The sequence below is a fragment of the Xyrauchen texanus genome, chromosome 10 (assembly GCF_025860055.1).
Source record: "Xyrauchen texanus isolate HMW12.3.18 chromosome 10, RBS_HiC_50CHRs, whole genome shotgun sequence".
NCBI lineage: Eukaryota > Metazoa > Chordata > Actinopteri > Cypriniformes > Catostomidae > Xyrauchen > Xyrauchen texanus.
In genome coordinates this window covers 608,472-632,112 of record NC_068285.1, presented here as the reverse complement: position 1 = coordinate 632,112, position 23,641 = coordinate 608,472, and the positions used below count along the sequence as shown (strand labels likewise).

Sequence of the window (23,641 nt, the reverse complement as noted above, 5' to 3'; positions counted from 1 at the left end):
ATATATATATATATATATATATATATCAGGCCGCTGGTACCTGTGAAGTGCACTGAGACTGAACTCATATGGTGCATCTCAATCAGCTTTAGATCATTAGTCAGCACACTGGTCAGGGAGTCGATCCATTTTTAGGATTGTCCCAATCACAAAATTGTTCCAGTGCACTAAAACAGTCACTCCCCAAAAATCCCAGAATGCACCATAAAAACCAGTGAGCATCACATATCTCTGTGTTCACATCGTGTCACATCTTCAAGAAATTAGAATATGAATGCAAGTGTAAATTTAGTGAAAGCTTAGTTTTCTGTCTTTGAAAGAATTTGTTTATAACTATCTTTTATCCATAATGTGCAGAAAAGGGAAACAATCATACAAACTTTAAAAAAAGTAGCTAAAACACTTTAAATGACTGTATAACCCATTGAAGAGTCTGAACATCTCTCTCTCACAGCCTCAAAGATGTGAATAAGGTCTATAGAGGAACAATGTATACAGGGGCGGAGTGGCAATCGGGAATACCGGGAACAATCCCGAACGGCCGGTCCATTTCAGGCCGAAGACCGGCCGGTGGTCAAAGAGTTTTTTTTTTTTTTAATGATACGCGACCGGCCTAACCGGCCTCTCAGCTGCAGCGGAACGCTGTGTGTGTGTGTGATTCAGACCGGGCCAGACCAATATTTTCAATCTGAGGGGGATACTGGCGGCCCTCCCAACTTGGACTGATCCTCGTTTTTCCTGACATCCGATTGGCTCAAACTAGGTGCCGATCAAAGGAGTTTACTTTTGGTCATGTTTGGCGGGTTTGTGTGAATGCAACAGATACGAACGGTAAAAATGGCAAAAAGAAGAGAAAGAAATGTGTGGGGCCGAAAAAATAAGAATTAAAAAGAAAAAGATTTTGGCACAAGAGGCAGCTAAATGCGCCAAATTAACAGACCTTTTCCGTAGTGGAAAGAGTGCTGTGGCAGCCGGAGGTGCAGATGAGGAAGGACCCAGCAGCATGGACAGGACAGGTGCACGATTAGGGATATATCAGTGATTTATTATACACTGAAATTGTTTATATTTGCATTTAAATATAGGCATTTATTACATGGCTTGGTAGAATTCCAATGTAGGAAGAGAGAAGAGGAGGAGCAGGAGAAGAGAGGAGGAGAGAGGAGGAGGCGGAAAAGCAGAAACCAGGAAACAGACAGGTAGAGGGGCAGTGTGCAAGGCTGGGTAGGCAATCAGATTAGGCATATCATTCAATCAATCAAAGCTTTATTAGCACACACACAAAATAGAAAAATACAGCACAATATTACATATTTACATATAGGATAAAATGCCAATAGTTCCACATACTAGATAATAACCTGACTGGAGCACAGATTGAATTAGAAAATGTATTATTCTTAGTCATATTTATTACTGATGTTCTTCTCATGTTCTTCTCAGCTGTACAATCAGTAAGCAGAGGCAGGGTCCAGCACAGGGGAAACTGAGCCAGGGAGAGTTGAAGGTGAGGACACACACACACACACAAATCTCTAGTTTATGGGACTGCATTGTGGTTTTTGAGTATCTGAGTGGGTATTTGTTAGTATTTGTAACCATTTTATCACTCCGACTGACTGTACACATGACATGCTGGTAGTTAGCAGTATACAAACTATACTGTGACTTATGTGTTCGAGATTAGGTTTTGCTGACCTGGTTGTGTTCAGTGCAGTGGTGACTTGCTTATACAACCTGAAGAGGCAGGTGTCATCCTAAGATTTCTTGAAGGTCTTCAGTGTAATCTGATACTCTTTATACCATAAAAACACTATTAGAATTAAAATAACTGCAAAAAATCCTTCTGCTCGTGCACCAAGGGCACTCGCGTAAAAGGCCTCTCCATCTTAAAGTCTCGTGCTGAATTTCAGTCCCAGTACGTCCCTGCCTCTGAGGTAAAGACACTACTCTCTGTGCCCCTAAGAGAAGGACAATTATCTCTGTATATAATCAGAGGTCTATAGTTCACTATAAACCCAGGCTACTCAAAATCCCTGATAAATGGTTTGTGGAACTCTTTGGAACTATGTATATACTGTAATAGTTCTCTACAAACCTTATTCAAAGTGCCTGATTTTCCATTTATTTAATTACCTGTGTTATTATGTTGGTATTGTCTACACTTCCATTTCTATATACTGCACTTAAATATCTATAGTTCCTTACAAATGTATTGAAAGTGCCTGGTTTTCCAGTGGTTGATTGGCTTGTTGTATTGCATTAGCACTATCCTTAGTTCCTTTCGATGTGTATACAATGCTATTACTTTGATTTATACAAAAAAATATGTTCATATTTAAGGCTGGAAATTATGAATGTATAGATTGATATGTATAGCAGTTGAATGGCCTGTTTAGGACTGTATTGACAATGTCTATATGATGTTACATTTCAGCATCTGTTTATTAATAGAAAACCCATAAAAGCTTTAAACCTACACTTTTGTCAATAATGTGCATTTTTCTAGTGCCGTCTAGTGATCAGGTTTCATATTTCCATTAAATCCTTCCCAAATGCTTAGACTTGGCTGGCGTTAGAACAGATGGAGGAATTCAAGAAACATAGCATAATCTGGGTCTTCATCCAGATAAAAAAAATAGATTTAGTATTTTAAATTGACATACATTTTGTTTGTGTTATTGATATATGGGGGGGTTGGTGTTGCGTTGGGCCGGTGGTGGGCCGGTGCGGTAAGAATTTTCCCGGTGCATTTTAGTGCCCCACTCCGCCCCTGAATGTATAAATGCAATACTCTCATTGCATCACTTTTCATTTGACACCTGCAGAAATCCAGCCACAATGAAACATCGTTTCTTCAAACACATTTTTATTCAGTCGTTTGTTCCTCACTGTGCATTAGTTTATGATATTGCTGTGTTTTGTGACAACGGCCTTTATCCATAGACTATAAACTTTCATACCGTATTTAAAAAAAAAATAAAAAATCTGTGGAAAACACTATATATTTGCAGGGCTAGCCATTGTATTTAATTGTTCCCCTTCTGTCGCTCTCTCCACGTTGTGTCGGAGAAGCGACACTAGGGGTCTCTCTTGAGCGCCGATATTCACCTCTGACCTATTGAAAAGGGCCAATGGGAGTTGGCAGTCAGTATTTGCATACCCGCCCCCGCATACGGGTACTTAAGCGGGGCAAAATACGGAAGTTTAGTCAGAAAATTTCTTCGGAGCCGATGGTCTGTCTGCAGTTTGCTGCGAGTTACACACCACTTTAAAACGTTCCTGTTTCCTCTGACGATCTGCATGCTGTTGGATCTTGACGGCGCACAACAGCGGCTTTCTCCTTTACATTGCACAGCGTGCATTGTTGCTCCCCGACAGCCGACAGCAGACACACACACACACTGTGTATTAAAAGAGTAAATTCCTATTAAAAGAGTAATTTCTCTAAAAGAGCAAAACACAGCGGCGTTGAACGTTCTTTTCAGAACGCGTCTTTTCAAGATGCCCTTCCGCCCCTGTGTTGTTCCTGGATCGCGATAGAGTGCTCTCCGCTTCAGACGGCCACAGGCGCTGTCTCGTGTGTTTGGGCCGCGATCACACCGAGACGGCGTTTGTGGATGGTTCATGTTCTCACTGCGAGAACATGACCATGACCACGCTAGGTCGCGGCTTGCTTTCAACAGAAAGCAAGCCACCCCAGCTGCACCCCGCATTGCTCCTTCTTCCCACGGGATTGAGGACGATGCGGTTGGCGCTGAGGGCGATTTGAGGCGGCAGCGGGTGCAGTTTCGCCGGGTAGCCCCCGCGAACCTCCCGTTCCCGACACGCTCGCTGGTCCCCGTCCCACGCCGCGGTGATAGCGGCTTGCCTCACGGCCCGGCTGTCTATCCTCCCGAGCCCGAAGCAGATGAGCTCGCCGCTGCATCGGAGAGTGTGATGTCTGATGCTGAGGACTCCCTGGACTGCCGCCGGGCCAGCAGGCCCAGGCTGAGGCCGGCAGCTCAGATGTCTGACATGCTTTCCGGGCCGCCGTGAGCGTGGGGTTGGATTGGAACCCTCCATCCTCCCCACAGCCTTCACGGTTGGATGACTGGTTCCTGGGGGCGGGGCGCCGTTCGCGGCCTTGCATCCCCCCGGTCCCGTTTTTCCCGGAGGTGCATGACGAGCTGACGTCTACGTGGAGAGCCCCGCTCTACGCCCGTCTAGGTGCCACCCGCTCCACTCTCACCACCCTCGACAGCGGAGAGCGCCACGGATACGGGCCGATTCCCCAGGTCGATAGGGCAGTTGCGTACCATCTATGCCCCGGTAGCCCTACCTCCTGGCGTGGCCGCCCCGTACTCCCATCCAAGCCCTGTAGGACAACATCCTCGCTCATCGCGAAGGCCTACAGTGCGGCTGGACGCGCTGCCTCTGCCCTGCATGCGATGGCCCTCCTGCAAGTCCACCAGGCCAAAGCACTCAGAAACATGCACGGGGGTGGACCTGATCCTGATGTGCTGCAGGAACTGCGCGCAGCGACCGGCCTCGCCCTGAGAGCGACGAAGGCCACAGCGCAGGCACTCGGACAGGCGATGGCCACCCTAGTGGTCCAGGAACGCCATCGTTGGCTCAATCTGGTCGAGATGCGTGAGGTCGACAAGAACCGCCTCCTGGACGCACCTGTCTCTCAGATTGGCCTTTTCGGCGACACCGTCGAGGACTTCGCCCAACAGTTCTCCGCGGTGAAGAAGCAGACGGAGGCCATCTCTCAAGCATCATGCCCCGCCGCAGACCTGCCGCTACAGGCCCTGCCCCGTCTGCCCACCGAGGGCGTCCCCCTGCGAAGAAACCAGCTCCTGCTCCGCCTCAACCCGGGCCCAACTCTCAGCCCCAGCGTCGAGCACCCCGCAGGCGGCGCCACGCCCCTTGTCTCACGAACCCCCCTAGGACCCGGAAGGCTCCCAAGTGTTCCTGAGACAGCCGACCCAGAGCCGAAGACGTTAGCTCCGGAGGTCGTAAGACCGCTCCGTCCCCCGGTGGAGGGCCGGGAGGAGGCCCCGCCGGGTACGTCCAAAATACTCGTCCCTTTGGTGCCCCTAGCGCAGAGCTGTGAAGCGTGGCTTTCGCTTCCCAACGCATCACGCTGGCTGCACCGGACCATTCGACTCGGTTACGCAATTCAGTTTGCCCGACTCCCGCCCCCCTTCAGGGGCGGCCGCTTTTCCGCAGTACACGGCACGGAAATCGCGACCCTCTTAGCCAAGGGCGCGGTAGAGCCTGTTCCTCCAACCGAAATGAGGAAGGGTTTCTACAGCCCTTACTTCATTGTACCCAAGAAAGGCGGCGGCTTACGACCAATCCTGGACCTCCGAGTTTTCAATCGGGCCTTGTTAAAACTCCCGTCCAAAATGCTCACGCAGAGAAATATTCTGGCTGGCGTTCAGCATCTAGATTGGTTCGCAGCGGTAGACCTGAAGGATGCGTACTTCCACGTCTCAATTCTGCCACGACACTGACCCTTCTTACGGTTCGCGTTCGACGGCCAGGCGTTTCAGCACAAAGTCCTCCCCTTCGGCCTGTCTCTGTCCCCTCGCGTCTTCACGAAGCCGGCATCCGCATTCTCAACTACCTCAACGACTGGCTCATCCTAGCACACTCTCGAGAGTTACTATGCACACACAGAGACCAGGTGCTCCGGCACCTCAGCCGCTTGGGGCTTCAGGTCAACTGGGAAAAGAGCAAGCTCACTCCGGTTCAGAGCATCTCTTTTCTTGGGTTGGAGTTAGACTCAGTCTCAATGACAGCACGTCTCACGAGCGAGCGAGCGTGCTCAGTCGGTGCTGGACTGCCTTGCTTCCTTCAAGCCAGGCACGGTGGTCCCTCTAAAACTTTTCCAGAGGCTCCTGGGGCATATGGCATCCTCCGCGGCGGTCGCGCCGCTGGGGTTGATGCATATGAGACCACTCCAGCACTGGCTCCAGACTCGAGTCCCGAGACAAGCATGGCACCACGGCACGCATCGGGTAAGGCTCACCCCCGCCTGCCTCAAAACACTCCGACCCTGGACAGACCTCTGCTTTTTACGGGCAGGAGTGCCCCTGCAGCAGGTGTCCCGACGCGTTCTGGTCACAACCGACGCCTCCCGGTCCGGGTGGGGTGCCGTGTGCAGCGGGCACGCAGCAGCGGGCCGTTGGAAAGGGGCCCCGCTGCGTTGGCACATCAATTGCCTGGAGTTGCTGACCGTCCTTTCTTGCTCTCGGGAAGTTCCTCCCGTTAGTTCGGGACAAACATGTCCTCGTGAGATCAGACAGCACCACGGTGGTAATAAATCGCCAAGGCGGCGTACACTCCCGCCACATGTCACAACTCGCCCGCCGACTCAAGTCGCTGCGTGCCACTCACATCCCCGGCAAGCTCAACGTCGTAGCGGACACGCTATCACGACAATGCCTGCCCGGCGGGGAGTGGAGGCTTCACCCCCAGTCGGTCCAGCTGATTTGGGAACGGTTTTGCAAGGCCCAGGTAGACCTGTTTGCCTCCCAGGAAACCTCCCACTGCCCGCTCTGGTACGCCCTAACAGAGGCTCCCCTCGGGACAGACGCGCTGGCACACAGCTGGCCCTCGGGGCTGCGCAAGTACGCATTTCCCCCAGTGAGCCTTCTTGCACCGGTGCTGTGCAAGGTCAGCAAGGGCCCTACTGGCCCACTCTGACTTGGTTCTCGGAACTCAGGCTTCTCGCGACAGCTCCTCCCTGGCGAATTCCCCTGAGAAAGGACCTCCTCTCTTAGGGACAGGGCACGCTCTGGCACCCACGCCCAGACCTCTGGAACCTCCACGTCTGGTCCCTGGACGGGATGCGGAAGAGCTAGCCGGCTTACCGTGACCATTGTGAATACAATCAACCAAGCCAGAGCCCCCTCTACCAGGCACCTTTACGCCTTAAAGTGGCGCTTGTTCGCAGATTGGTGTTCTTCCCGAACTGAAGACCCGCAGAGATGCGCGATCAAGTCAGTGCTCCTGTTCCTACAGGAGAAACTGGACAGGAGGCTGTCCCCGTCCACCCTCAAGGTGTATGTTGCCGCCATTGCCGCCCACCATGATCCTGTAGACGGCAAGTCTTTGGGTAAGCACGACTTGATCCTGAGGTTCCTGAGAGGCGCCCGGAGGTTGAATCCCTCCCGGCCAGGCCTAGTTCCCTCCTGGGATCTCTCGGTAGTCTTGGCAGGACTCCAGAGACCTCCCTTCGAGCAGCTTGAATCAATTGGACTCAGGGCCCTCTCTCTTAAGACGGCCCTGCTGATCGCTTCGCCTCTATCAAGAGGGTTGGGGACCTGCAAGCGTTCTCTGTCAGCGACACTTGCCTGGAGTTCGGTCCGGCAGATACGTCTGTGATCCTAAGACCGCGACCGGGCTATGTGCCCAAGGTTCCTACCACACCCTTCCGAGATCAGGTAGTGAACCTGCAAGCGCTGCCCCGGGAGGAGGCAGACCCAGCCCTTTCGTTGCTATGTCCAGTGCGCGCCCTGCGCATTTACCTGGACCGCACATAGAGCACCAGACGCTCTGAGCAGCTCTTTGTCTGCTTTGGGGGACGGCAGAAAGGGAATGCCGTCTCCAAACAGAGGCTCGCCCACTGGGTTGTCGACGCCATCACACTGGCTTATCACACCCAGGCCGTGCCCCTACCCTTGGCCCTTTTCAATAGGTCAGAGGTGAATATCAGCGCTCAAGAGAGACCCCTAGTGTCGCTTCTCCGACACAACGTGTCGTTCCCTCCCTTGGGGAACGGAGGTTACATACGTAACCAAACGTTATCTCAGTTTTTACATTTTGAGTCCAAAAATGTCCTGCCGTTGGGATTGCAACATTTACTTCTGTGTTCATGTATGTTTCATGTTTTATTATTTTAATCTTTATTTTATTGCAGAATTTATTTGTTAGCTCTGTAAAGTGTTCCCCACAGGTTACTATTTTTGTGTGTGTACTTTACCTTACAGGCAGTGGTGCAGTGTTTCAGCCTCAAAAACACTGGTTTAGTGCATGGTTCTAATTGATGGGTAATTCAATTGTACATTTCATTATCTCTTTTATATTATAGACAATGATGTGGATGGAGAGACTGTTGCAATTGGTCTGACAGAGTCTATGGTTTCATTCCTGTTTGAGGGATAATTTAAGAAGCAGCTAAATTCCACAGATTTGTCCAACAAATGAAGGAAACGGAGACATTAACGTGTTCAAGATTCATATTTTGTAAATAAAGTGGTAAACTATGTTGTAAATTACAACACACACTAAACACTCGCGTGGCTTCATAAATTGAGGTTAAACCACTGATTTGGATTTCCTGCCTGACATATTGTAAATACCACAAGCACCCGCCATGAACAATCTGTCCCTCACGGACTGCGTGACTTCACCACAAGTAATTTTTTTTTCGGTAACTAACCAACTAATAACATTTTAAGTCGACTAATCCTCTTTTAGTCGACTAACGATTAGTTGAATATTATAAGGCAGCCCTAGTCTTTACTACCTTTCTGGGCCTTGAAAGTGGTAGTTGTGTAGCTGTCAATGGAGGGATCAGAAAGCTGTCAGACTTCATTAAAAATATCTTAATTTGTGGTCTGAAGATGAACACAAAGTATTACAGGTTTGGAACAACATGAGGGTGAGTAAATAATGACAGAATGTAATTTTTTGGCACATATTTACAGTAAGACTTGTTTGGAAAAATTCTGAAGTTAGTGTTGATTGCAATTTTGACAAATTAATACAAAGGACTTGAATTGAAACCGTTAAACTGATGCCATCGTTACTGTGTAATGTAATGGAATGTAATTTCTGATATGCGCTGTCGATCACAGCAGACTGGGCCATCTGACCCATTAGAGCAGAGTAGGCTCTCAGAAAAGAGGGGTTTAGAGAGACAGAATCATTTATGAGAAGAGAGATAATACTGCAATGACAATTAGTGTTTTTTGAACTTGGATGCATGTAAACCTAACCTCCAAAACCAATTTAGCAATCTGTAAAATAGCATAATAGGGGCACTTTAAAATTATTATTATTATTATGGTTCTTCTTCTTCTGAGACTCTAATTTTCCAAGAGAAACTCTTCCTAGAGCCTTCAACCTACAACCACCAAACACAGCAAAGATCTTTAGGCTGTAATTCCCTGTAGCAGACTTCCGACTTCCATTCATTTATAAAATATACATTCCATTAGCATAACACACTAATGGTTTATTCTCTGTTCTTTGTCAGTCTTTCTTCCAGAGCAAGCCATCAAGAGGAACAACAAGGTCTTGGACTATTTGAAAGGTAGGACAACAAAAACCCAGGCATACTTCAAATGTGGCATGGATAGAAAGACCATTGCTGATACTGCTGCAATTGCGGAGCTCGAAGGTTGTAACAAAGAGGCCTACAAAAATTTGCGAGACACCTTCCAAAGAGGACAGAAACTGTCTGATTTTGCAGAGCGGTGAAGAGAATTATGCAGACAGGAGCCAGTGCAAAGCACCATTGAAAACAAAAAGAAAGTTGGCTTGCTTATAGACTTTTGTGGGAGACTAAAATAATCTGTTTATGCATGTGTATGTGTGTTTCTTTGTATGATAAATACCATTCCATGCATGTTCTAGCCCAGTGGCTACACACAGTCACTTTAACTGTTTCATGTTGCATGACTACTGTTTAAAGTCAGTCATGATAAATATGGCCCAGTGGCTATACACACTGCCACTTTAGCTGTTGCTTGTTCCATGTGTCTTGTTAAAATCAGCAGTTTTTCCAGTCATGATGAATAAATATCATGTCCAAGCAAACACTGAAGTCATTTTAAGCTTTTGAGGTTTTTGGTGAAGTTTTAGATGGTAATTCCCATAGAAGTATGCAGTAACACATGAGTCATCACTAGTTAGTTACCATGATTATTACAGTAGTTACTAATGAAAAGCTAATCCTACAGTGTAGAATCTTCTATCCTCTGTATACGGTATTTGGATTGCTGATGACTCAATATGTTCCAGTAGTCACCATGACTCTAGTGATTCAATGCCAGTCCAGAGGAATGCCAGAATATTGGCCACAGGACAAGTAAGGTCCCGGCAACTGCATTTAAAAACCCATTTGTTTAAAATTATTCAGTTGATAAAAAGTTATAGGATACAGCATAAGCTAATTATTGACAGCTTTCCCAAACCATAAGTCTGCTATGCTATGCTATTACATATTTATAATGTAAACAACGCTGTGTATTCGTTTACAGTAGCAGTTCAAATGTTAATGTGGTGCTAGTCATTTGTCCTGCATTAGTTATTGATTAGTTTCGAATTAATTATGAAACTTTTTCAGTAGTTCTCTGGGAAGCTTTCAAGAAATAGTAGTTATTCATTAGTTAATAGTGAACTACCACTTTCATCTGTGTGCTATTACTTACTAATTCATTAATCAGAGCTTCTTGTTAGTTAATAGTAGTTACTAGATTGTTAATATTGTGTTACTTATTTGTTCCTGTGTAGTTATTCATTAACGAAGGAACCTTATTAATAACCTTTATTTTACCAGGAAAGAAGACTCACTGAGATTAAAATCTCTTTTTCGGGAGTGTCCTGGCCAAGATAAGCAGCTTAGTTTACATTTTACATCAAAGTTACAACACACAAACATAATCAGATCTCATTACGTTAAAAAAAAAAAAAAAAAATGCATCTGGTTAAAAACATTTACACACACTTAATTTACTCAGATGATTATTCTAAAGTGATACTGAGTTTTCTAAAGAGCTGGACATAAATTAATGTTGTGATCATTTTGAACTGTGATGTCACAATCCGAATAACTTGATTCACTTGAGAGGAAACAGACTCAGCAGAGGGAGCCCATCCACAAGCACACAGTAGTTGGCGATCGTTACATCGCCAAGGCCGATAAATCCGATGATATTCTGACATATTTAATTATCGGCGTTGGCTGATAAATTTCCCCATTTGGCGACGAAAATCACCTGCCTGCACGTGAAGCATATGAGACATGTACACGACTAGTCACGGTTTGTTTTGTTGTTACATACCATCGTGTAATATATCGGCCTTGTATCGGTCTGTTGGCCACCCTGCTCTCTGGATATCGATATCGGCCATTAAAAACCCCCATATCGGTCAACCGATGGTACACTGTAACCACAGCTATGTACCACAATATATTCATATTGTATATTCCAATGTACTAATGAATCTGCAAAGACAAACCTCAGTATTTCCAGTGTACAGTGAGGACTCTTCAGTGCATCAGAGAGCAGTTTCACTCCTGAATCCTGCAGGTCATTATTACTCAGGTCCAGCTCTCTCAGGGATTTTGATGATCGTAGAACTGAAGACAAACTTTCACAGCATTGATCAGTGAATCTACAAGCTGCAAATCTAAAACAAATAAAGAAACAATGCTAAAGAGCAGTTTTATATAACAAATGGAAATAACAGAGTGAATGCTCTACAGTTTGATATGAAGGGGTGTGACAGTCACTGAGCCATTTATTGTTTCATTGTCACAGCTATGAACCACAATATATTCTTATTGTATATTCCAATGTACTAATAAATCTGCAAACACAAACCTCAGTATTTCCAGTGTACAGTGAGGACTCTTCAGTGCATCAGAGAGCAGCTTCACTCCTGAATCCTGCAGGTCATTGTTACTCAGGTCCAGCTCTCTAAGGGATTTTGATGATTGTAGAACTGAAGACAAACTTTCACAGCACTGACCAGTGAATCTACAAGCTGCAAATCTAAAACAAATAAAGAAACAATGCTAAAGAGCAGTTTTATATAACAAATGGTAATAACAAAGTGAATGCTCTACAGTTTGATATGAAGGGGTGTGACAGTCACTGAGCCATTTATTGTTTCATTGTCACAGCCATGAACCACAATATATTCATATTGTATATTCCAATGTACTAATAAATCTGCAAACACAAACCTCAGTGTTTCCAGTATACAGTGAGGACTCTTCAGTGCATCACAGAGCAGCTTCACTCCTGAATCCTGCAGGTCATTGTTACTCAGGTCCAGCTCTCTAAGGGATTTTGATGATTGTAGAACTGAAGACAAACTTTCACAGCACTGATCAGTGAATCTACAAGCTGCAAATCTAAAACAAATAAAGAAAGAATGATAAAACGCAGTTTTATAAAACAAATGGTAATAACAGAGTGAATGCTCTACAGTTTGATATGAAGGGTTGTGACGGTCACTGAGCCATCTATTGTTTCATTGTCACAGCTATGAACCACAATATATTCATATTGTATATTCCAATGTACTAATAAATCTGCAAACACAAACCTCAGTATTTCCAGTGTACAGTGAGGACTCTTCAGTGCATCAGAGACTAGCTTCACTCCTGAATCCTGCAGGTCATTGTTACTCAGGTCCACCTCTCTAAGGGATTTTGATGATTGTAGAACTGAATACAAACTTTCACAGCAATGATCAGTGAATCTACAAGCTGCAATTCTAAAACAAATAAAGACACAATGATAAAAAGCAGTTTTATATAACAAATGGTAATAACAGAGTGAATGCTCTACAGTTTGAAATGAAGGGTTGTGACAGTCACTGAGCCATTTATTGTTTCATTGTCATAGCTATGAACCACAATATATTCATATTGTATATTCCAATGTACTAATAAATCTGCAAACACAAACCTCAGTATTTCCAGTGTACAGTGAGGACTCTTCAGTGTATCAGAGAGCAGCTTCACTCCTGAATCCTGCAGGTCATTATTACTCAGATCCAGCTCTCTCAGACTTGAGGAGTTTGAGCTGAGAACTGAGGCCAGTGCTGAACAACTTTGCTCTGTCAGATCGCAGCCCATCAAACTGAGAGAAATGACAAGATAACAGTGTGTCAATCTATATGTTTTAGTGAAGGCTTCTCAGCACAGCTGTTGGGTACAAAGAAATAAAATATGGCCACTGTGTTTGATTGCTCATAGACGTTGGCTAAGTTTTTAAGCTCTTCTACTGTCAAGACCCAGTCTGGACTGCCCAACTTGTTTTGTTCTGGAGTTCTGTCTGTTTTGGTCCATGTGTGCATTTGTTTTGAGCACATGTCTTTTTTTGTGTTTGTGTCAGCCTTGTGCTCTACTTACTCTGCCTATTCATTCCACCTTGCCACACCTCCTCATCTGATCCTTGTTGTGTTGATTGTCATCACTTGTTCCTCATGTGCTCTCCCTCTACATACTGTGCCTTCTACCTTCTTGTGTCTGTTAGATCATTTTGTGAGTTTGGTTAGTCAGTCATTCCTAGTCTGTTTCTCCAGTTGGTGTTTTGTTTATTTTCTTAGTTTCAAATGGGTTCTATTAATTTTACTTTGAGAGTTTTTGGTGTGTATTTTAATTTTTTTTCATAAAAGCTCTTTGTTTAGCATCCCAGCACTTGGGTCCAAATTCCTGCAAAATATCCTGATGTCTAAGAATTTTTGTCTCGAAAACATATTTGAACTTCCCCAAAACAACTCTAATGTATAATGGAAGTGAAGTTAGGTCAATTAAGCAGTTTATTAAAGTTATATATTAACAGCATAATACTTAAACTGTTTATCACACAGTTATAGCCTGTTCATTGCAGTGGCGGCTGCTGGTCTTTCAAAGAGGGGAAGCTCATTTTCGGCCTACATTATAAACTTATTTAAAAGTAAATTCTGCCCTACGTTCCTTTTCGAGAAAATGCACTGTGACTCTGTCGTACCAACTAGGCATCTTTTCCAGTGACTTGACCAGTGTCTTCTCAATGGCCAGCAGAGCTAGGCTGCTTAAACGACCTTGGCCCATTGTGTTACGGGTGTAGGACTTGAGACGCTTTAAACAGGAGAAGCTCCTTTCTACACCTGCAGATGTAGCTCCAATTGCCATCCAAAAAAGGGAGCATCCTGAATTTCATCTCTGATCTGATCAGAAATGGTGGCTGCAAGAGCAGAGATCAAGTCATTTTGAATAGTACGGGACATACCAGAAAACACAGTTGAGGACTCTAATTGTGTGGACAGTACAGAGTCATATTTAGATAATGTTTCTGTGAACTTCCTGTAATTTCCCTTGTTGGATGATTCACTACTCTCATCATGTCCCCTAAATGACAGCTCCTGTCGGCCAAGCAAGGATGTTACATCAATAAGGCGGTTTAGGAAGGCCCTGTTTTGTTTGACTGTTTCATTATGTTTAGTCACTTGAATGCGAGCACCTTCATTGATTGCATGCTCAACCCTGATCCTGCCCATGCAACTTAATCTTGCACATGCACTCACATGTTCATTGCTCTTTTCATGTCTTTTATATGCCTTGTCAAAGTTAGACAGATCTCCAAACCCCACTTTTGACCAAACAACACATCCAGTGAGATGGTTTCATCAAGAGGCATGGCCAGCAGTACTTTTTATTTGTCACAGCACTTCCAGTCAGCCAGCTAACTTTGTCATACCAGGAGAGCTGAAAAGACCTGTTATTTTTCCCTATTTTTTGCACTAAATCAATCTTAGGTGTTGATCTGCCCTGCTGTTTAATTCTAATTTTTTCCTCGTAAGGAAGACTTTCAAATGGCTTCGCCAAAATCAGGTTGACAATATTAGCACCGTCTGCCATCGTGCGCAGTTTCACCCGTACTGACGCTAGCCTAGCCTACTGTATGAATGAATGAATGAACGAACGAACGCTCTAAAACAAAATATATTAAACTTGGTAAAACTGAAACAAGGAATGTGGTGTATAATTGTGTGAAATATATTATGCAAATTGACTAGCAATTTCGCCAAACAAATATAAAGAAATAGGTTGCAGCAGTTTGTCTTTCGACTACACTTGAGAAATCCGTGATGGGACTGAGCGTAAATAGCTTCAGTGACTTCTTATAGTACAGATTCGCTGTCAATCAAAAGGAGATGCAGTCTTTCGACAGATCCTCCAATCATCACGCTGAAGCCCGGAGTCCGGGCCAGCCCACTCCTCATTCACCCCCAGAGACGCTGAGCGTCCGTGGGCGGGACATAATCGCAGCATTTATCCAATGACCGTCTATTTTCGGAGCACTGAAAAAAACTGTTCAGAGCAACCCCATTGAAGTCAATGGACGCTCGGCTTCAACAGGGAAATGCACTGACGCTACGGGAATGTATGAGAAGTAAATCGATTCAGCCGACCTGCTATATGTAATGTAGCTGATTCTGAACTAACTCGTCTTCGAGATGAACGTGTTCTAACGCATTTTTAGTCAATAAATTGTTTACACAATAGTACATATTTGACCATTATTTTTTTGACATTATAGGGGAAGCTGAGCTTCCCTTGCAGTCTTAAAGAAATCCCCACTGGTTCATTGTTATGTTAACATTTAAATTTGTGCAAATCCTGATTAATCCTGTCAAACAAGTAATTCTAATGAAATAAAATTAAACATATATGATTTATACATAAGCCAAATATTTTTCTCAGGTGCAAAAATCACGAAATAATTCCACAAAGTGACATCAGCCTGCAACACGCTCCAAGAAATCAATGGTTTAGGTTGTTCCAGTTAAACCCATTGCATGTCTTCCAAAAGGTATTGGACACTCGCACAACGTAAGCAGTGACATACATCCAAGTCCATGTGACAGAGTGAAGTATGCAAGGGGATACAATTTTTAAAAGGATGGTAGGCCTGAGCAGCGCACTCCTGAGGCGTGAATTAGGCAAATGTGCCACATAGTGACGTAGCTATGTCACAGAAGTAATGGCTGGACTGCAAACCATGTCTTTCACGCAGTTCAGGAGCAGTGTTTTCTGTGCGAGAGTGTAACACCCTTTGGGGTGGAATTTATGCTTTGTAACTTTGCAGACCTTTTACATGCACAAACAGCTATATTACACACTAATGGAAAGGTAATGTCCCAATAATTTTATCATCTTAGGAACATCTCTAAAATTCCCAAAATGTTGTCAAAGTATCTGGAAATAATAATTCACGCTTTCATATCAACAAGCCTTGACTACTGCAACTCTGTTTTTATTTGTCTGAATAAGTCTGCTTTGAACAAATTGCAAATTGTTCAAAATTCTGCTGCTAGACTTTTAACAGGTGCCCCTCGAAGGTCTCACATAACACCAGTCTTACTGGATCTCCATTGGCTCCCTGTAAAATTCAGGATTGATTTCAAGATTTTAGGGCTGACTTTCAGAGCCTTAAATGGTCAGGCCCCACATTACATCCTGGACCTTTTGAAGCTATATTCCTCTGACCGCACTCTCCGGTCCTCTGGCCAGAACTTGCTTGCAGTCCCTAAGACTCGTTATAAGACCCGAGGGGACATGTCATTTCAGTCTGTAGCTCCCAGACTGTGGAACGCCCTGCCCCTGTCCATGCGTCTGGCAGACACTGTTGCCTCTTTTAAAAAGGCTCTGAAAACATGTTTATTTAAGAAGGCTTTTGGTTGATGGGTTTTCACTATTGTCACTTTAATCTTACATATGTATATACATTTTATACTGTTTGTTTTTACTTATCCTCCTGTACAGCACTTTGTGATTTTATCTGTGAAAAGCACTTTATAAAAAACTTTACTTACTTACCAATAAGTATAATAGGGCCTCTTTAAGCCTAATCTAGACACTAATCAGATAATTTACTGTTTTAACAATGTAAACAAAAAATTATGTCACTGTGACATCATCATACGTAATAACTTGCTACAAAAAAAAGTAAATTGTTTAGCTGTTTTAAATGGCAGCAAATGTAGGTTCTTCTCTTTCACAATGTGGCCCTGTTTTTCAGAAACCGTGTAAAACACTTGGCATTAAGCTGAGAAGTCAATTTACTCTATCAATCTTTTAAAGAGAAAATAAGGCTTTGACATCATGTATTTATACTTGCACTCCTCCTATAATGACATGAGAGATTTCAGAAGACATGACAACATTTCTGGTAAGTGAACACAGTGATCAACGATGCTCTCTGGTTTTTATGGTGCATTTAGAGAATTGTTAGGGAGAGAATGTTTCAGTGCACTGGAATGATTTTGTGATTGGGTCATCCCTAAAAATGGCTGACTCCCTGAACATTGCTTTGATTAGTGAACAAGAGAGCTGATTGAGATACACCTAATGAATATTTATTGAGTGAGTTCAACTTCAACTGCAGCTTGCCTTATCGATCTGCAAGATTTACCAATTGTAGTAGCGGGAGGAGATGAAAACGGAGCCGTCAAGCCGGACACATTCTGCTTCACGACATGTGCTGAACCCACATTAGTCACAGAAGATCCCACAATGATTGCTTTGTTTATTACAGATGAAGTGGTAATCAGAACTCAGGTTTGAAATGTAAATATTGATTTGAAAAGGTCGAATTATTTTGATACCAATAAAGGAGTCCATATTTTTAGTAATTTTGAATTGTTTTTAGGAATAAACATGATATTACTATGATAAACATATTATAATATGAGATAAATAATGTGCTGTTATAAAAACATTAATTAGTGAGTGTTTATTGGAACTGGAGATTTCATAATTAACACCTTGTTAATGGCATACCATCATACTACTCTTAATTCTTTCTCAGACTGACATAGCTGAAGTAGTAAAAGTAGTACGTGTCGCATCCCATGAAACACACGTCGCCATTGTCATCTGTGATTCTGGCCAATCATGAATAAGTTGTGACATCATCAGAGCTCTTGCAACCACTCTGGAGAAGCTGCATTGGCTTTGCCAGCCAGCTGTTCTTGAATTGCTCTCGCGGTTCTTTAATGGCATACATCACGGTGACGCGGCACTGACGCCATCTTAAGTCACACAACATTTCTAACCGACATGCACTGCTTCAAGTCAAACTCTGATTGGATCTGATCACACAGCGCTGCATGAAGTTAAACATCTATTGATTACACTTAGATGAAAACATTACCTACAGATGATAACACAATATTTACCTCCAAATTCTCTTTTCCTCTGTGTACAATCTTCTAATTTAACAATAATGTCACCTCAGTAAATCAGTCAACAAAGATAAACACTTGACATAAAGCCGTCTAAACTAATAATTCATTACCAATCTAAATAAATGTTGATCACTATATTATTCACATCTTAATGTAATTTTATATATTAAGTATAACATAATTTAATATAGTTTTTAGTCAAATTCATTAAAGGATTATTAAAACAGAAACAGAAAAACTGTGGAAAATAAACATTGCAGGAATAAAGGAAGCTACAATATGACAAATAAATTACTAAAGTATAAAACAATCAAACGCTTAAAATAATAGTAATAATTATTCAGTATTATAATAATAAACTTGACTGAGTCCCCCGATAATAATTCAGTTTTGTATCATATTTAACTGGGTTTTTGCACATCATGTTCGTGATCATACACACCCGGTCCAATATTAGGCTAATCAAGCCTCTGAGGTTTAAAGGTCGACTGCAGAGGATCGTGCGGGAGAGAGAGATCGTTTACGGACATGTCCGTCATTTGTGTGTTTATGTTGTCTTTTATGTTTATCATTAAACTATTATTTATATTGAAAAGCCGGTTCTCGCCTCCTCCTTTCCATTGATACCTTTACATATATGCAGGTAAATTATGATTTATTTATGAGGCGGATGTGTATTATTGTATGTGGAAGCATAAATAAAAATTATAAAGGATCAGTATAAAGTAAATAAAGTATCGTTTTGTATTTATTTAGTGGAAAACTGTAGAAAACATGCTTTTGTTATATTAAATGAGATTATTAACTTTGCATTAACATTTTGAATTTATTTGGCTACAATGTCTGTTTAAAATGAAGGTAAAACTATAAAAAGTAACACATGAAACCAAACAAACATCAAAATAGTATAAGGGGTTGTTTTTAACCTAACAAAGTACATTATAATCTAACCTCTACTATTTAATTACAATAAAATGAGATTAAAACACTAAATTACTCACTCAGCTTTTCTGGATGCTTTGATCACCGGCAGCAGTCTCAGAAGACATTCATGTGATGGATCATATTTCCTCAGATTAAACTGATCCAGCTCCTCTTCTGAGTTCAGCAACACAAACACCAGAGCTGACCACTGAGCAGGAGAGAGACTGACTCCAGAGAGACGATTGATATCTCTTCTGTTCACGTATGTTTGTACTTCCTGCACTAGAGAATGATCATTGAGTTCATTCAGACAGTGGAACAGATTGATGGATTTCTCTGGAGAGGAATTGTCCCTGATCTTCATCTTAATGTACTCAACAATTTCCTGTTTGCTGTCAGAGCTGCTTCCTGTCTGTGTCAGTAGGTCTCGTAAGATTGTCTGATTGGACTTCAGAGAGAGACCCAGAAGGAATCGAATGAAAAGATCCAGGTGTCCGTTCTCACTCTGTAAGGCCTTGTCCACCTCACTCTTCAGGAAATCACTCATAGATGACCTAAACTTACTGAAGAGACCTGATTTCTGTTGATAAAAGGAAATAAAAGCATACAGAGCAGCGAGAAACTCCTGAATGCTCAGATGCACAAAGCTGAACACCTTCCCCAGGTGCAGTCCAAACTCCTCTCTGAAGATTTGGGTACAGACTCCCGAGTACACTGACGCTTCTCTGACATCAATGCCACTCTCTCTCAGGTCCTCCTCATAGAAGATCAGGTTCCCTTTTTCCAGCTGTTGAAAAGCCAGTTTTCCCAGAGACAGAATCCTCTCTCTAGCCTGCTGAAGATCCACCTCACATTTCCCATCATACTTCTGGCTCTTCAGTTTGCTCTGAAAGATCAGGAAGTGTGTGAACATTTGAGTGAGAGTCTTGGGGATCTCTGCACTCTCTGCTTCACTCAACAGTCTCTGGAGAACAGTGGCTGAAATCCAACAGAAGACTGGTATGTGACACATGATGTACAGGCTTCTTGATGATTTCATGTGTGTGATGATTCTGTTGGCCAGACGCTCATCTTTTATTCTCTTCCTGAAATACTCGTCCTTCTGTGGGTCATTGAAGCCTCAGTACATCTGTGAGCTGGTCAACACACTCAGGAGGAATCTGATTGGCTGCTGCTGGTCGAGAGGTGATCCAGAGCAGAGCAGAAGGAAGCAGATTCCCTTGATGAGGTTGGTCAGCAGCACATCCACTGAGGCCGATTCTGTCACATCACACAAAATATCATTGTTCTGGAAATCTAGAGGAAGTCGACACTCATCCAGACCATCAAAAATGAAAATGACTTTGTAGTCATCAAGGAATGTTGATCTCAGTTCTTTTGTATCTGTGAAAAACTGATGAAGAAGATCCATCAAACTGATATTTTTGTGCTTCATCAGATTGAGCTCTCTGAAAGGAAGTGGAAATATGAAGTGAACATCCTGATTTGCTTTTCCTTCAGTCCAGTCCACAATGAACTTCTGCACAGAGACAGTTTTCCCAATTCCAGCAACTCCTTTAGTCAGCACAGTTCTGATGGCTTTGTCTTGTCCAGGTAAGGCTTTAAAGATGTCATTGCATTTGATTGGTGTGTCCTGTGTCTCTGCTCTCCTGGATGCTGTCTCAATCTGTCTCACCTCATGTTCATTATTGATCTCTGCACTCCCTCCCTCTGTGATGTACAGCTCTGTGTAGATCTCATTCACAAGTGTTGAGCTGCTTTGATTTGACATTCCTTCAGTAATTCTCTGGAATTTCTCTTTTAGTTTTGTTTTGAGTTTTTGTTGATGCACAGAAATCAGTTCTGATGTAAAGAGGAAAGGAAATGGGAATTATAATTGATGTAGATGTTTAATGGTCATTAGACATTAAGTTTATTTTCTTTCACTAATATTGAGTGAATCCAGACACTGTGTGTTTCCTCTGAAGGTGACGTGATGTAATAGTGACGTGAGTGCGAGCTCTTACTGGTTTGAATTGTGTTAGCGAGGTCTGTCTGCTTCATCTTCTTCAGGACGTGCAGTGTGATCTTCAGAAACCCCTCTCTGACTCTGCTCTGACCTTCATCATCCTCCTCCTCTCTCTCAGAGCATGCTGGGGAATCTGAGATCAGTAGTCTCTTGATACTCTTCAGTTCTTTCTTCATCAGAGAGATGATTTTGTGCTCAAGTTCCTGAAATCAGTGAACATTCAAACAACAAATCTCCATTCAGTAACACTATGATATCACACACACACACACACACACACACACACACACACACACACACACACACACACACACACACACACACACACACACACATACCACAAAAATGGAGTCCAATGGCACTTTCCCAGCAGTTGACTCTGATTCATCCTGTTTGTTTCTGTAGTTGATCAAAGACTCTCCTGAACTGAAGTTAAGTGGAGGTTCCATTGACCCGTCACTCTTCATGGACACACAGCTGGGTTCAGGAGATTCTCCATGAATGACACTAATACAGCAATTAAACAGAGTTTAGTTCAAGTGTTTTTTTTAGTAATCTGAAAACATAATTTCAACATCCAGTGCAATAAAACACATTTAATGACGTGTCTTATATATTATATGTCACATGAGAACTTGCAATGTCACTAACATCAACATAAGTTCTCACATAAACACTCGAGCCGCTGTGAACAAACATCTCTCACAGCACTCATGAATGCACAACAGACGTCAAGATTTACAGTGAAAAATTACACATTTATACTTTTATTTTAAGTTTTAAAGTGAGTCACTCTCCACTGCCATTGTATTAACAAGACCACTCACCATATTCATTAAAACATCTGCTTTTGTGTCTTCTGCATGAGGGTGAGTGAATTATGACACAATTTTCATTTTTAATGAACTGAGAAATCCTGAAGCTGCAGTGAGGACGTGTGTTTTATTTGATCATTCAGAACACAAAACACGACATAACGGGACATTACAAGCAGGGGCGGGATTACGATTTCTGAGGCCCCGAGCAACTGACCAACCCGGGGCCCCATTTAGAAAATAGTTGCTTAAATTATGTAAAATTGATTTTAAATCATAATTTTAAATTCATCCTATAAGACGTTGTAGCCAAGTACATTCAAAATGTTTAATGAAATAAAAATCTAGTTAATTATAATGAATGATGTTTTCCAGTTGTTGTTGTTTTTTGTGAACAGGGTGTGCAAGAATCTACTTCACCAGTAACATTTTGGAATTTAGTTGATATTTATTAATATTATAACCATCAATTAATGTTCCACATGGACTACACTTCCCATAATTCCCTGCCCTCATCACTGCCAGCTGTCTCCTGTTGTCCTCACCTGTGTTTAATTTGTCATTAGTCCTTTGTGTATTTAAAGCCCTGTTTGTTTGCTCACCGGTTGTCAGTTGTTGAATGTATTCATGTCTTGTTCTAAGCCCTGTTCTTGGTTTTTCTTTACACTCTGAGTAACCGTGTTCATCTTTTGTGTTCATTAAAAGCTGCTCTTAGATCCTCATTCCTTGTCTGCCTCATTACACGGTCACTGCGTGACACACTGAAGAAACACAGAAGTAGTATGTATTACATACGTTGTGACAAAAAATGATTTATGGCCCTGATTTATGGTTTAATTGCTGTACATTTGACCTTTCCCTCCGGCCCCTCCCCTCCCTCCGGCAGTTGTACATGCTGTGATATGACGTGTCTGTTCTGATACCCCCATCTGTGTATTTAAAAGAGTAGAAAGATTATTAATCTTTAATGGAAAACTGAGATGACAAAAAAAGTAGTATTACGTTTAAAATGTGTTTAAATGATGTCTTTATTGGGGTTTAATGCTTGGTGAAAAAACTGTTTTGTTTTTTAAACTTTTGACAAAGAGAAGAAAATGTGTTTTTAAACATTACGTTGTCTAACACATCTCTAGCATTGTCACTTTAAAGATGCTGAACAAAAACATTAAATGTATTTAAAAATAGTATTTCAACAAAGAGCATTTTAAATAGCATAAATTGTAAAATGCAGCACAAAATCTACCGTTTAAAATCCTTTCATGAACTCATTCAGCGATAAGGGATGTAAGTAAGACTATGTTTAACATTAACCTAGCAAACATGATACATTTTCTAAAAACATAATATATAATTTTAACTATATAAGACAGAAATCTTACACGACTCCGTTTAAAGTCCTTTCATGATCTCATCCAAAATGACAATGGCGTAAGATCAGTTGACAAGCCCCTCCGCGGGGGTGGGACTTAACCCCCTCCCAGTGTTTGTGTGTTTTAAAGCATTATTTAAAGGTTTAAATGTATTTAACGAAAACTTTGAAATTTTGTTTTAAAAAAATTTATCAAGTTGGCAAATACAGCAAAGGCACTCTAAAATTATAAAAACTTTAACAACATTCACTAGAAAATACAGTATTTTGGCAAACAGGTTTATTTTATATAGAAATCTTTGACGAAATATCTTTAATACAAAAGTTTGTTAAATTTTTTTTATTTTTAACCATGAGATTCTAAAACAGTGGATATTGAATGATATTAGTTTATTTTACGCAAACAGACGATACTGGCAGAGCAAACTCATTTAGACGGACACTTTAAAATAAACGAATAAACGATTAACAAGTGTTATTTACTTTTACCAGAGACTAAAACGTATTTTAAACCAAATGTTCAGATTGGCAAACACAATATTGTCATTGAAATAG

General features: G+C 42.3%; 1 protein-coding gene and 1 long non-coding RNA gene across 2 annotated transcripts in view; one reads left to right on the top strand and one right to left on the bottom strand.

Moving 5' to 3' along the window:
* Nucleotides 1-23,641, bottom strand: part of LOC127650634 (NLR family CARD domain-containing protein 3-like) — a 222,841-nt gene that overhangs the window by 80,584 nt on the left and 118,616 nt on the right. The gene's annotated exons all lie outside the window — the stretch shown is intronic.
* LOC127650647 (uncharacterized) lies at nt 1,088-9,629 on the top strand. Its single transcript, XR_007971473.1, has 3 exons — nt 1,088-1,199; nt 1,444-1,507; nt 9,254-9,629. It is a non-coding gene; the product is annotated as an uncharacterized LOC127650647 (long non-coding RNA).